The 14,538-nt window shown below is 39.8% G+C and overlaps 1 pseudogene; it reads right to left on the bottom strand.

Moving 5' to 3' along the window:
• Positions 1 to 12,673: 12,673 nt before the first annotated feature.
• LOC122890446 lies at positions 12,674 to 13,861 on the bottom strand (annotated as a pseudogene).
• Between the last annotated feature and the right edge of the window lie 677 nt (positions 13,862 to 14,538).

The following is a 14,538-nucleotide window of genomic DNA, read 5'->3' as shown; positions in this document are numbered from 1 at the left end:
TCTATATATTGCCTTATTCTGGACATTTTATGTAAGGCTATACTTTTTTTTTTAAAACAAGTCCTTGGATGAGGATTAAGTACCATGTTTCCCAACACATGTATGTGTTAAAAAGAAAGGTTTCATCAGAATAATGATGTCAGGCAAGGTAACTATATGAATTTAAACTTAGGCTTATCCTCCTAAGGCTAGTTTCTCCACCTCTAGGCCTGCCCCCCTAACAACTCCTTTAAAAATCAGATAGGACTATGGTAGCCAAAGTTACCCAACTTGTAGAGGGAAGAGAGAAGGTCTGGGACAGAATTGCTTTGTTCGAGTTGTTGGCAGATGAAGAACAAGTACAGTAATAGCTCATATGCTTGTCATCCATCTTCCATCCCAGTCAAAGAGGAGTGTAAGACACCTTGTACTAGAATCTCAAAACTTGACCTTGAGCAGTTCAGCCAGCCCCAGCTGACATGCTCAGCCTGAGCTGTCATTCAGGGGACATGGAGATAGGCAGACAGGTTAACCTGATACACTTGATTTCAACACCATCATTGGATCAAGGACAGAAATAGCAAGGATGATGAATTCAGAGAAGTTATTGCTTACAAAATGCCAGAGGTGGGTTCTACACAAAAATATCTAAGATAGATCCCTCTGTGAGATGCATTTTCTTCACAAAGTGCACAATTTACCACAAAGCATGCAGGAATAAAGCTACCCTTCCTGCTGCTTGGCTTGTCTCTCTTTTTCATTTACCAGCATGGATCCCCAAATTATATAGACATGTAGAGACTTTGGTGCACTTCTGGGGAAGGCAAGAAAGAGACCCAGCTGTATTAGCTTCCTAAACTACTGCATTATTTTACCCTGATGGTTTAAATTAGAGAAAAATAACTGCATTGAGACCATCTGCATATTCATAATGTGGAACATATGGCTGGTTTTCAGAATTTTGAAAAAAAGAAAATGCATTAATAACCATGCTTCTTTCCATTCATTTCTCACATTCCAGGTTATTTCTTTGAGAAATAATATATTTGAAAAATCTCTTTACTTTTTACGTGAGCCAAATGTTCTCATTCCTTTAGGCCTCATGTGTTGTGTCTGCTACTATTGTGCATTTCAGCAACAAATACTAAAAAGGATATGGTTGTTTATGACTGAGAATGCCCCATAAGTTGGTTCATAACACTTTGTAGATGTGTATTTACATCAACACATTGTCTTTTGTTAGACATGAGTTACTGGGGTTAGATTTATGGGAAAGTCTTGTCAGAATTTCCTGAGAGCATGCTAAGAACTCAAACCAAGATAGGTGTGTGTTGGGTGTGCTCATGGACGTGTGTGTGTGCCTGTGAGATGGGCATGTGTATCTCAGATAAGACATAATAATACATATCTAATTAGACCAAGTGAAAAAAGTCAACAGTTGCAAAAATGAAAATTATCAAATATATAAAAAGCATTTTGGACTTAATGTCGTTCTGGTAAGACAGTAAATGAGATGGATTGATTTCTGAATTTTAAATTCTTTAACCCACTGAGCCACCCAGGTGCCCCTGAATTTTAAATTCTTAATGGAAGAAAAAGCAATCTCTGTTTATAGTAGAAGAAAGTAGAAAACCAGTAGAAGTGTGTTTTTTTGTCTGGCTTTTGGGTAGTCACTGGATCAATAAATCCAATTCCCAAGATGAGATAACAAAGAGAAAAACAACCAAAGAACTAGAACTAGCATAGTTGCCTCAGTAACAAAGCAGAAAAAGGTGTAAACAGGGGAGAAGAAAAGATTAGGAAAGAAATGAAATTTTGCTCTTCTGAGACCAAGCTACCATGCTTGTAAAGCAAAGGTAAAAGAGAAGAAGGGAAATAAAATTCAGATGGCAGAGACATATATGTTGAGAAGAATTGGAGGAAATCCATCTGTTCCCTAGGAGATGGTCCCTGAAGAACTCGCCCCGTGGGCCTCGTGTATCTTAATTACTCTTGGTGCCCCAAGGAGCTCTAAGGCCCCCCAAGTGCTCAAAGATACAATTTCTTTCTTCTGTGTTGCCACATTCTTTCAGAGTTTAGCTGGGGTCTTAGGTGCTTGTATAAAACAGCTTAAAACTTCCTGCCCAATTCACAGACAAAAAAATGGAGATATTTGGACCAAGTATTGTTTATTTAAAAGAAAAGCCTTCAAGGTAGGGGTTGAAATAAACAAATATCTTATATGGAAATTATGCTAGAGTATCTGTTTTAAGAAAAGAAACAATTTGACACTTCCATTTGTTCAGTGAGGGCACTGGAGAATTCCAGTATTTCACAAAATCTACTGGGATGACTCAGATTGGGAATGAGCTTGCTTTTATGGGCATAGTGAGTGACTCCTTTTCAAGGAATTGACTTAATCTGACTTAATTCCGTCCTTTTTTCCCGTTCCAGTTAGAACATTATACCTATGATTTCACCAATATCCTGTTTTGAAATAGACTGTACTAACTCAGTTCAAATGCCATACCTCTTTAAATAGTAGAAATGCTGCCTTCTTTGTTTTCCCGATCATCTCCTTTCTAGTGACGATGATACAAAGTTAATAATTTTCTTCATATGGTTTTGAAATTCATTTTATATTTTCTGTCTTTATATGTAGCAAAAATTCCCTTCGCTTTATATGGAACTTTTTCATAATGGGTCCAGCCTGGTGTTCCTTGTGCATACATTTATCTTGGATATATGCAGTATAATGTAGGTATTTTTTATGGTCTGGGTACCATATTGTTTTATTTGTCCTACTCAGATTTTTGTTTTGTATCAGTTTTCTAGTATTGCGGAACTAGCTTATAGCTGATAACATGGTCCCCATTCTCTGTCAGGAAACAAAGGATGCTAAGATGTAGAAACATGCCATGTTTTAGTGAAATATGGACCATTGGATCTGTGTGAACTCTTTCTCTTGTTAAACTTTGTTTGGCTTCATGCCAATCCAGAAGTGACCATGATATAAAAAATCTTCATCAATAACTGTTTTTCTTTTCTCAGTGATTTGTGACAAAAGACGATCTATACCTTTTAGTTCTGTGCATTTGACAATTCCTCAAAAACCTCAATCAAATCATTATTCAATATGAAGTGACCCAAACATTTTGAATGAATTTTCCTTTTTCTTTTATTGTGGTAAAATACATGTAACATAAAATTGACCGACTTAACCATTTTTAAGTGAATGGTTTGGCGGCACTAGTACATTCACGCTGTGTGAAACCATCACCATCCATCTCCAGAACTTTTCACCATCCCAAACTGAAACTCTGAGTTTACTAAATCATGACTCTGCCATCTTCCCGGCCCAGCCCCTGCTCACAACTATTGTATTATCTGTCCCTATGACTTTGACTATTCTAGGTACTTCATATAAGTGGAACCCTACAATATTTGTCCTTTTCTGTGAATTTTCCCTTTTTGAATAATATTGCAGCATGAAGGAGATAACTTGGACCCCAAAATGGCTCCTTCATTTTCCAGTCAGCAGAATATGGTCAGAGACCCATGAGGGTTTCCCCATTAGTCCCACTAAGGGTATACTTCAGTTAACTTCATCGAAAACAAATTCATCTCACATACTACCAGATGATAGAATATATATACTCATATGAGAATACTTTTAAGTTCTTGGAGCCAAGGATATAAAAATATTTTGAAATAATACACTAACTGAAAGTATTCCCTCTTGAGTGTGTGTGTTGTGTATATTCTCATAAAGGAAAGGATTTTGCTTGGTAACATTAATAAATAATCTCGAGGGGCACCTGGGTGGCTCAGTCGGTCAGACATCTGTCTTCTGCTCAGGTCTTGATCCTGGATCGAGTCCTGCATCAAACTCCCTGCTCAGTGGAGGACCTGCTTCTCCCTCTCATTCTGCTTCTCCCCCTGCTTGTGTGCGTGTGCTCTCTCTCTGTGTCAAATAAACATTGCTTTTAAAAAAAAAAACTAATCTCCATAAGCCATATTGGAGTTTACAAAGGATTTTTCACAGGCCCCTTCCTATGAAACATCAGTCTTGAAAATGGTAATGTTCATCCCCATGTGTAGATGCTACAATTCAGTCTCATTGAGATTCACTCCCTTGCATACACAAGGCAAGTGTGTGATGTTGCCGGGGCCCTGAGCGTAGTCCCGTTGTGTTGGCCCCACACCCCTCCATCTCTCTAATGACCCCCCAGTGGCACCGGAAGTCATGTCCGCATGTGGAGTCCCAGTCTGTGCACTATTCAGCATGGGCAGTGCTCTCCTTCATTTCATTTGACCTTCTAAGACACCCTCCTTTACGTCCAGCCCTCTGTTAATTACTACGCCCAATACTCTGCTACTCCCAGAGCCGGCACTTGACCTACACATTGTGCGATTCCCGGAGGGTCAGATACTTCCCACGTCTGGCAAAGAGTTTCCCCCAAGCTGCTACACTTAAGGGTCAGGAGCTCTTTCTTCTCACCAAAACTGGGTCAGGTTACAGATAGTGGGGAGAGATAGTGTGCGACTACTTCAGAGTGGCAGCCGACCAAGTTCTGCTGCTGGCAATGAAAGTGGAAAATGGCTTATGCTAACATCCAACATGAAATTGCAGACAATTAAAATAATAATAAAAAACGCTGCCAATGGTATTAAAAAAAAACAACAACGCTCAAAACTTAAGGAACATAGTGTAGAGCATCTTGGTTTTGCCTGGTAATCTCTCAGCTCTGTGTGTCTGGTCTGTGGAGGAAACCCAGCAAAGGGAAGGAGATATGAAGCAGAAACTTCGCGTCTGTGCTTTCTTAACTCTTGGAACCTCATGTCCCCAAGAGAATTGTCGGAGTGGTTTCTAAATTAAAAAAAAAAAAAAAAAATGTAGCTTGGCAGGGCTGCCGAGTGTTTTATTTCTAAAACTCTTGCCGGCCGCAACCATTGACAGAACCATCTTCTGCTGGTCCTGGGAAGCTGCCAAAGTAGGGAAATGTGCTCTGCTGTGTGGATTCATCTCTCCCTCCTTCTCATTTGCTCCTATTTTCTGTGGCCCTTTGATCCTTTCTCCTTTTCCACTCCCAATCGGTCCCTGTATGTCCTGTGCCAATTGGCATGCTTCTGTTAAAGAAGTACTTTGCTAATAATATCCTAGCTGCTCTGACTTCTCTACGGTTTCTCCTGTCCTGTCCGGGTACACTGTCCCTTGCTCTGAATCCTGCTGCTGAATCTTGCTAGTGCAAGACGGTTTAGCCTTACCTTCTTTACCTTATGTATAGATTTACCAAACATCTTTGTTCCAAAGAGTTTAAATGTTTTCCGAAGCGTTTCCTTTTTTTTTAGATAACATTCTGTTTGAACAATTTGATAAAAAGATAGTCATCAAGAATTAAGGCTAGTTTGTTAATGTCACCCACCACGTTGAGGCTAGTTGAAATACAGTTTTGGGTTTAAAAAAGTAAATCTGATCAAGAAATACCTTAACAGAACAGCTCAAACGCCTGTCCTTCCCGCCAGCTGTGCTCTCCCTCCTGACTGAGGGAGGCTTCTCTTCTGCGTCACAAATAAGGAGTGGAAGATTCCACTTGCCTCCTGCCATTAACATGCAACAATTCTATGCATTTCTAAAATAAAGAACAAGCTGGGCTTGTTGCCCGAGGACTCCTAAGACTCACATTTCAGATACTCCTGACTATGGGTTTCTAGAAATTAATTTCCTCGTTAGTCCTTTTTCAACTGATTTTGAAATTTGGATTTTTTTCTGTCTCCTTTCCCCCTGTAGCTCCACTCCACATCCTATAGGTGCCTTAAAACAAAGCTATATCAGCCACTGAGAGCTGTATGTGACATATAAGTAAGGGAATTTCATAGAAGAATAACTTTTAAGGTGGTGCCCTTCTGTACTTTGTTTTCTTTTTTAGCCCGCTGAACCGTTGTCAAGCATAAATGTGATTTCTGCGCTTTGTTTGATTTATGTGGCTTGGTTTACATGAATATTTTATCATTATACATTAACTTTATCTGGAACATGATTTTTTAAAGAGTTCTGTTTGAGTAAGGATGTTTTTATTATGCCCTAGGCCTCGTTTTTCTATGGAAATGTGCTTTCAGCATTATAATAGAAGTCTATTGGAAACAGGATTAAAATAAAAACACTTCATTTTGAAAGCAACCTTTCAATAATACTGTGTCTAAGGCCTTGATAAAGTTTTTAGGCTTTTAATATTTAGTAAGGTAAGTTGTAGTTTTGAGAGAGCACTCATATTGCACAGAAAGAGAGCACACCTCACCTCTGTGTTTCATCAAGGAAGATGTCTAGGTCTTAAACTAGGAAGCCTTGGACTTTAATTTCATGCCGCCCCTTAGCTGAGTGATATTGGATGAGTCATTTCACCTCTTTGAGCCTTGGCTTTTCACCTGTAAGGTGAGCACACTTCCCGGGATTAGAGCTAGATAGCTCCCAGGAGGCACAGAACGAACAATATTTGGGTGGCTTTCCATTAGGAGATGAGACAGAATCCAGTCCTGCCAGCTGTGGGGTACCATATATTATTTTTCTTTTGGACTTAAAGTAAGAATTCACTAGGAACAATTGTGCAATTTAGCTTATCACCTTAATAAATTTGTCTTTAAATGGTATCTACCAATGGTTTCTTTCATACCTAAAACTGAACTTTTTTATTGTACCCTTAGCCTTAAAAATTAACTGCCACCACAGTGAGTCAGTGATTTATTAGATTTTTTTTTCTTTCTAGCTGAACAGTGCTTCTCTGCTTCTAGTATATAGTTGAAATCTCCATCGTATGTCATTTTGCTTCTCTACTGGTATTCTGATTTGAATCAGCAACATTTCTCTTTCTGTCTCCCTCCTCCGTTCTCTGGGCTTTTCTTTCTTCCTTTTATTTAACATGTATTTCCTGAGGGTCTGTTACTGCTGTGACACTGTTCTAGTGTGTGACACAGTGTGACACTGTGTGTGTGTCTGTGTGTCTGTGTGTGTAATATACATATTATCAGCTCCCTTCCTGCCACATGGATGGGAATATGACCCAGACTTAGACAATTCTGTTACCTTGCATCCTATGCCTTCAACACCTGAAAAAATCCTATGAAATGGATATTACCATAACTTACAGACGTGGAACAAGGTCAGAGATATTATGCAAGCTGCCCAAGGTCATCAGCTAATAAGTGGTAAGGCCCAGTTTAATGCTCATGTTCTCCCACTGTTCCATGTTTACCATTGTATCATAATGTTCATTTTAGTGAACAATACTATTGCCTTAAATCCTATAACTAAGATGATTAGCAATACTTTTTTTTCTAGCTACCAGATACCTTATGCATTTAGCCAAAGCTCTCATTAACTGAAAGATGAAGTTGAAACAAATACTCATGAAAAAATAAGTGTGAACAAACTTTAAATAATATAACTTTATTAGCATAAAAAGGGGATTGGAGAGCAATGGCAAAGGTCATATGTTATTTTTGTTTGCTTAGCATCTCTTCCTTTAGGAAATTACCCTACTCCCCATGTGGGTCTGGACATATTTTCTTTTTTTTTTTTAAAGTTTTAAAATTTATTATTATTGTTTTTTATAAACATATAATGTATTTTTATCCCCGGGGTACAGGTCTGTGAATCGCCAGGTTTACATACTTCACAGCACTCACCATAGCACATACCCTCCCTAATGTCCATAACCCCACCCCCCTCTCCTGACCCCCCTCCCCCCAGCAACCCTCAGTTTGTTTTGTGAGATTAAGAGTCACTTATGGTTTGTCTCCCTCCCCATCCCATCTAGTTTCATTTATTCTTCTTCTACCCCCCTAACCCCCCATGTTGCATCTCCACTTCCTCATATCAGGGAGATCATGTGATAGTTGTCTTTCTCCGATTGACTTATTTCACTATGATACCCTCTAGTTCCATCCACATTGTCGCAAATGGCAAGATCTCATTTCTTTTGATGGCTGCATAGTATTCCATTGTGTATATATACCAGCTCTTCTTTATCCATTCATCTGTTGATGGACATCTAGGTTCTTTCCATAGTTTGGCTATTGTAGACATTGCTACTATAAACATTTGGGTGCACGTGCCCCTTCAGATCACTATGTTTGTATCTTTAGGGTAAATACCCAGTAGTGCAATCGCTGGGTCATAGGGTAGCTCTATTTTCAACTTTTTAAGGAACCTCTGGACATATTTTCAATCAACTCCTTTGGCAACCAAGTGCCAAGATCCTTAGCTCCCTTCCTGCCATGGTGATGAAAATATGACCCAGATTCGGACAATTCGTATATCCTAAGCTAAATGATGCCTCTGAAGAGTGGAGTCATGACTCAAGGAAGGCCAATGAAAATCTTTTGCCAGGACTGACATATTGTTGTCAGGAGAGAAAAATTTATTTTGGTTGAAGAACATACATATCTACTGACCGTAATCATTTCTCTGAAACATAAAGTCTGCAATATGATGTATACACATTCATATACATATGTACATAGAATATACATACACACATATATACTTTTTTTTGGTCTCTCTCTTTCTCCAGCTACAAACCCAAACACATTCTGATTAATAGGAACATTTCAAGAGGCTATAAAAAGAAGAGGCATTTAAAGGTTATATCCTGAGCTAATGAGAAAAAATAAGGACCACAAAGTCTAAATACATGCCTAGCTTCATGGATCCAGGGTTAAAATTTAAGCCAGCATTTGTGTTTCTTATTTTGTTGTTATTTCTATCAAACGACACTATATCAATCTTTCAGAGATTCAAGTTTGCCTGACTTGATAGGAGAGGTAGGAAGCATTTACCATATTCAGGGAGCATGTTAAGTGTTGCAAGCGAAAGGTGATCTGGGATCTCACGGAGTTTAAGGCAAACCATAAAACTTGTTCTGGTGCCTGTTATTTCCAGGCATTCCCAGGGCCCAGGATAGGATCTAACTAAATTGATGATTTTGTTGGTTTATTCATTCTTGAATGAGGATGTGATGTTCTTACACAGGGGGCCAGGCCATCACTGAACCAATATTCACTGAGAGCCTACTGTGTCTCAGGTGTTATACTGGAAAGTAGAAGGGAATGCTGATGACACTGAATTTGATTTCTGCTTTCATGTAGATTACATTCTTGCCTAAAGGTAGACATTATGCTTCTAAACACATCATTATTTACAGAAGTACATAAATGATAAAAGTATTTACATTGCATTTGCATGTGTTTTACAATCCTGTGAGGTAGTTACTGGTTATAGCCCATGTTTCAAAACAAAGTATCCTCTTTCCCCACATGGTTATAGCATCACCGGATTCTCGGTCAGCATTCCTGCAGGAATACAACAAAACCTGCCTGATGGTTGTTTATTGTTGTTATGTTGATATCTGCATTAGCAGTGGCAGTTCTGCATTCTTACTCTTTTCTTTTTTTTTAAGATATTTTAAAAATTTATTTGGAACAGAGAGAGAACATGAGTGGGGCCAGAGTGGCAGAGGAAGAGGGAGAAGCAGGCTCCCCACTTAGCAGGGAAGCAGTAGTTTTCTTGCCTACTAAATGGAGCAGCTTGAGCACAGGTGACCTTACCTCATGCTATAGCTCTATTCCTAAAAATAGCACTAAAGTTGGATGCTTACAAATCCAGATGCTGACAGTGATGATATAGCTTGGAAGGCAAAGAAATTCTACACTGAAAATGCTATCAAAACATACCATATCTCCATTTATTTTTTAATTAGAAATTCAGTTTTGTGTACATTTGGCCTAGGAAATATGACCAGCCTAAGCTGTATTCTTAGACTAGAGTTGTCAGTAGAAGCTTCAGTCTGAGGTTCCTTGTCAAGAGGTCAGTGGTGAATGACCTTCCACTTGTCTATAGAAAAAACAAAGCTTCTCATCTGGCCAACATTATTTTTCAAAATCAGGGCATCACCTGTACTTCCAATCTGTTTTTTTGGGTATTGACTCTTTTTATTTAAATAAATGTATAAAATATATACACTGTTAGTTTTCCAGGCTCCCCTTTAGTAGAGTGGCAGGTGGTATTGAAAAGCTTGGGCACAGCATTGCTCTTGCTCTCCATCAGTAAGTATGAAGTTTGGTGGGTACATAGGAATATCATTCTCCTGGAATAGGAATTATTCTGTTCTTCTAAGCCTTAAGTGCCTGGTGTGGGCCCCTGGGTGCCTGGGTGTTCACAGGCATCTGTCTCTTCACGCCCCTCAAGAATCTGCCCTGCATATTCCTTTTGCACTGGAGCCAACTTAGAACCCATCCTTTTCCAGCCAATGTCTTCTCCCTGGTGTTTGGATCTTGCTCCTTCTGTTTTTGATTTGTCCTGATCATCTTCCTCAATTTTCTGCCTCAAAATTCATCCTAGCAAGATATAGCTACTTGTTTATGCATTTTTATCGTCTTTTGAACTTTGCTCATGTTGCACTTTAGTTTGGAATGTCCGAGCCAATGAAACACTCACTTCTTTGAAGACCCAAGTCAGATGTCAATTCCTTCAGGATCACTTCCTCAGTCCCTAGCCTAGGTAAATTTTCTTCTTTTATTCTTCCAAGGTAAACTGAATTGTAATTTCCGGTTTTGTATTATTTAAATAAGTTTTGTTTAATAATTTTCACCATTAACAACTCTTCTAGAAAAGCATCCAAGCACAGGACACAGAACTGCATTAAGCAGCATTTGTATGTGTCCCTAGCAGACATTAGAACTTTCACCCTTCTTTGTGATACCCCCAAACTTACTGGTGAACTCTGTTTTTGAATACTCCTGCAAAGCCCACCACAAGCTCAGTTCATGTCCTCAACCCACCAGCTTCCGTTCACATGATCACACTTACAGTGCAGTAGTAGAAAAGAACACACACCATATAGCATTCATGGTAGTTGGCAAAGGGGTAGGGGGATTACAAGTGTTTTTTCACTTAACACATTCAACTAACATGGGTTATCTAAGAACAAAACCCACTTAAATTCTTCCAACAGATGTGGATGTCCTTCAACTGCAAAAAAAAAATTGTACGTTATTTGCTATCTTTGCCATCTGCACACTCTCTCACCAAAGCCACAGGACTGAGAGACACACCTTGCCAAGTTGAAAAATACCCATTATGCACTACCATGCCTCTGCATGGCCTTTCTCCTTTTCTTGCTCATACTAACCTTTCATGTCTTGGCGTCACCATCAGTCCCACACAAAATTTCAAAAGTTCCAACGGCCTTCTGGCTCCATATCACAGGCTTGTGTTCATAGCATTTGGACAACTCCATGAAATAAAGAGTAGCAGATAAAAACGGGACACCCACTGTCTAAAACACAGCCTCTGCAGCGTGCTGACAAATTCTTGAATGAGAAAGCATGTGGACAGAAATATTCCTATGGCAGAGTATTCACAGCACTACTTTCAATGAAGTGCTTCTTCCATAAACATTTGAAATGAGATGAATTGCAGAGAGTAAATGAAGGCTTCATAGTGCATTTTTGCATATGAAGAGAGATAAGTGTTAAAAAACAAAAGCAAAACCAAAAGAACTGAACACTGTGTTGCCATGATCTCTGAAAATAGAGAATCATCCTAAGGAAAAATGCATATGGTGGGGTTCAAATTAAGTCAAGGAGAAAAGATGGGGTGCCTGGATGGCTCAGTTAGTTAGGAGTTTGACTCATAATTTTGGTTCAAGGTCATGGCTCAGGTCATGGACTCAGCGTTGTGAGATCCTGTCCCACAACAGTTCTGCACTCAGCCAGGGAGTCTGCTTGAGATTCTCTCTTTCTCCCTTTGCCCCTCCCCCTCCTTGCAGGTGCATTCCCTCGCCCCACCCCCATAAATAAGTAAATAAATAAATAAGTCTTTAAAAAAAGAACAAAGGGAAAAGAATGTAGTTCTAATCAATGGTTTCTATTTTAAACATGCGAAGAATCCACTTGACACCTGCAGGTATAAACTCTTACAGGAGAAACTTTTTTTAAAAAAATTTTATTTATTTATTTGTCACAGAGAGAGAGAGAGAGAGAGCATGCACAGGCAGGGGGAGCAGCAGGCAGAGGGAGAAGCAGGCTCCCTTTTAATCAGGGAGCCTGATGTGGTACTCAATCCCAGGAAGCTGGGATCATGACCTTAAGCCAAAGGCAGATGCTTAACCAACTAGCCCCCTCGGCGTCCCCACGGGAGAAACTTTCTGTTAGCAATTGTAGTGTGTTGGTTTTTCTAGTCAGGCAAACAGCAGTTCACTTTTAAACATATTCCTACCCTTTATGTAACAAAACTTATAAAATTTCTTTAGTTTTCCTCTTTTTTTTTTTTAAAGAAAAAGGCCCCCAATACTGCTGAATATACTCCACACTGAACAAACCATTTTTTTTAATGAATGACAACTGACAATTTTTTTTTAAATTAAAGATTTTATTTATTTATTTATTTGACAGAGCACACAAGCAGGGGGAAAGGCAGAGGGAGAGGGAGAAGCAGACTCCCTGCAAAACAGAGAACCCAGTGTGGGGCTGGATCCCAGGACCCTGGGATCATGACCTGAGCTGAAGGCAGATGCTTAACTGACTGAGACACCCAGGTGCCCCTGAACAAACCAATTCTGAAAATTCCTTGTACATATGTATTTTATAATATACTTACCACATGTTTAGAAAAATTTGAATCCCCACTAGTCTATACCAACCCTACTGTCTACATTCTCTAGCCAGAATATTTAGAATCCACATTTGAGCCAAAGCCTCCATTAATACCGCTGCCTGACCTTGCATTTGAAAAGGGTCCTTAACCCACTGCTACAGCTGAATTAGAACTGCTATGGGAGTTATTTCCAGAATCAAAGGCCTGATTTGGCTCCCTGTGCGTGTTACCTTGGATTTGGTTATTGCCTGATGGAGCTGGCTGGTTCTGCTGAGTGGCTCACATGCCCCTCGAACCCCAGCTGCTCTGCAGTGCTGTTTGGGCTATACCCCAAATAATGCCTAGCACCAAAGTTCACCCCTCCACCCATATTACTATCTTGATTGTTTTCACACCAGCTCCTTGCCTTCTACTTTTACCAAATCCACGCTGATTCTCAAATCCCCTTAGGTTACCACCAAGTCTTTCACATCTTTCTGTCTATTGCTATCCTACTTAGGTTCAGCATTGGATATATGAATGCCGATTCCTTTAATGATCAAGTCCTGTCCAAAGAGAGACTGGGTGACTGGATCATCTGTAAATATAACAAAGGCAGATGACGGGAATGGTCTGGGAATAAAGACAATGATCACTTCCCTGTCTTGGCAAAAGAAGTGCTGCATCTCCTCAGCAGTCATGTCCTCTGTACAATGCCCAACAAAGGCCCTCCTTCTTCTCAAAGTCTCACCTGGGTGCTACTTAGAATCAGGAAGTTTCCCAGTGACACCATCGTCCATCAATCCTAGTTGCTGTGACTTTCCTTTCAGTTGGGCTTCATATTCAGTAAAACAAAGCTAAACCCTTTTCAGTGACCACTTTTAGTATCTTTCCTTAGAACCATAAAAATGTCTCCAAAGGTACTAAAATATTCTTTTGGATCTGTTCAGTTGTTTTCCATTCTTAAGTCAGATGTTTTCTGGACAGCTTTTCATTTTCATAGCGATGAAGTATCGGTCTCGTCCATTTTTTTCCTTTGTTATCTTTGGGATAGTTGACAACAGTTACTAGTTTTCTCCAGCCAGTCTCAGGGACATGCAGAATTTCTTCTATCAGCCGGCCACCTACCTATACTGAGACACTCCTGGAGCACAGCCCACATGTCCCTGGAAAGAAAGGAGTAACAGAAAGCAACGCTGTCTCATCGTCTTCTGATGATACTTCAGCGGGTTCATTATTATCATCTTCAGTTACCTGAATATATTCAGTCATCTTATTTTTCCACGAGGCCACTGCTGGGAAACCTGACAGGGAAATCAAAGCAGCAAGGGACCCAGGAACAGTCATGCTACCTCTTCACTCCCACTGTAATTTCCTGTTTGTATATATGTTTCTAGTAGGATCCTGCTTCTGTCCCATCCCATTCCCACCCTCATAGCCTGTGAAATTGCTCAAGATAAGAACCAAAGCATTCATCTTTGCATGGTCAACACTCTAAGATATTGTTGGACTCTCAGTAAATGTCTGCTGGATGACCGAATGCTTCCTGGATCCATATTCACTAGCTGGGGTCTTTATCAGTCTGGAAAACCTTTTCTGGAACCATGAGTCTTGCTCATTGGCCACGAATCCTTATCGTGAACTTACCCCTCAAATCAGACTATGCAGAATGGGGTCAGAGTAGAGAAGATCCAGCTTTACCATTGCCTCATGAAAGTTATGGTATGCCAGGACCTTTGTAGAAGGGAGTTGGGGTTACTGTGAAAGACTTCCCTTTGGTTTGTCTCTGTGGCCTGCATCCATTTATTTCTGGATGACTTCCACATCTTCATGGGCCCATTGTTGAATGCCCAGCAGACCTTGAAGTCTTGAGACATGTAAATTATAAGACAAACCTCCAAATGCCATAAATGTTCCCATCTTTGTACCTACTTTTATATTGTATCTTT

Source organism: Neovison vison, chromosome 11 (genome assembly GCF_020171115.1).
Source record: "Neovison vison isolate M4711 chromosome 11, ASM_NN_V1, whole genome shotgun sequence".
Taxonomy (NCBI): Eukaryota; Metazoa; Chordata; class Mammalia; order Carnivora; family Mustelidae; genus Neogale; species Neogale vison.
The sequence above is the reverse complement of the archived record's forward strand: the minus strand, read 5'-3'. Positions and strand labels throughout refer to the sequence as shown.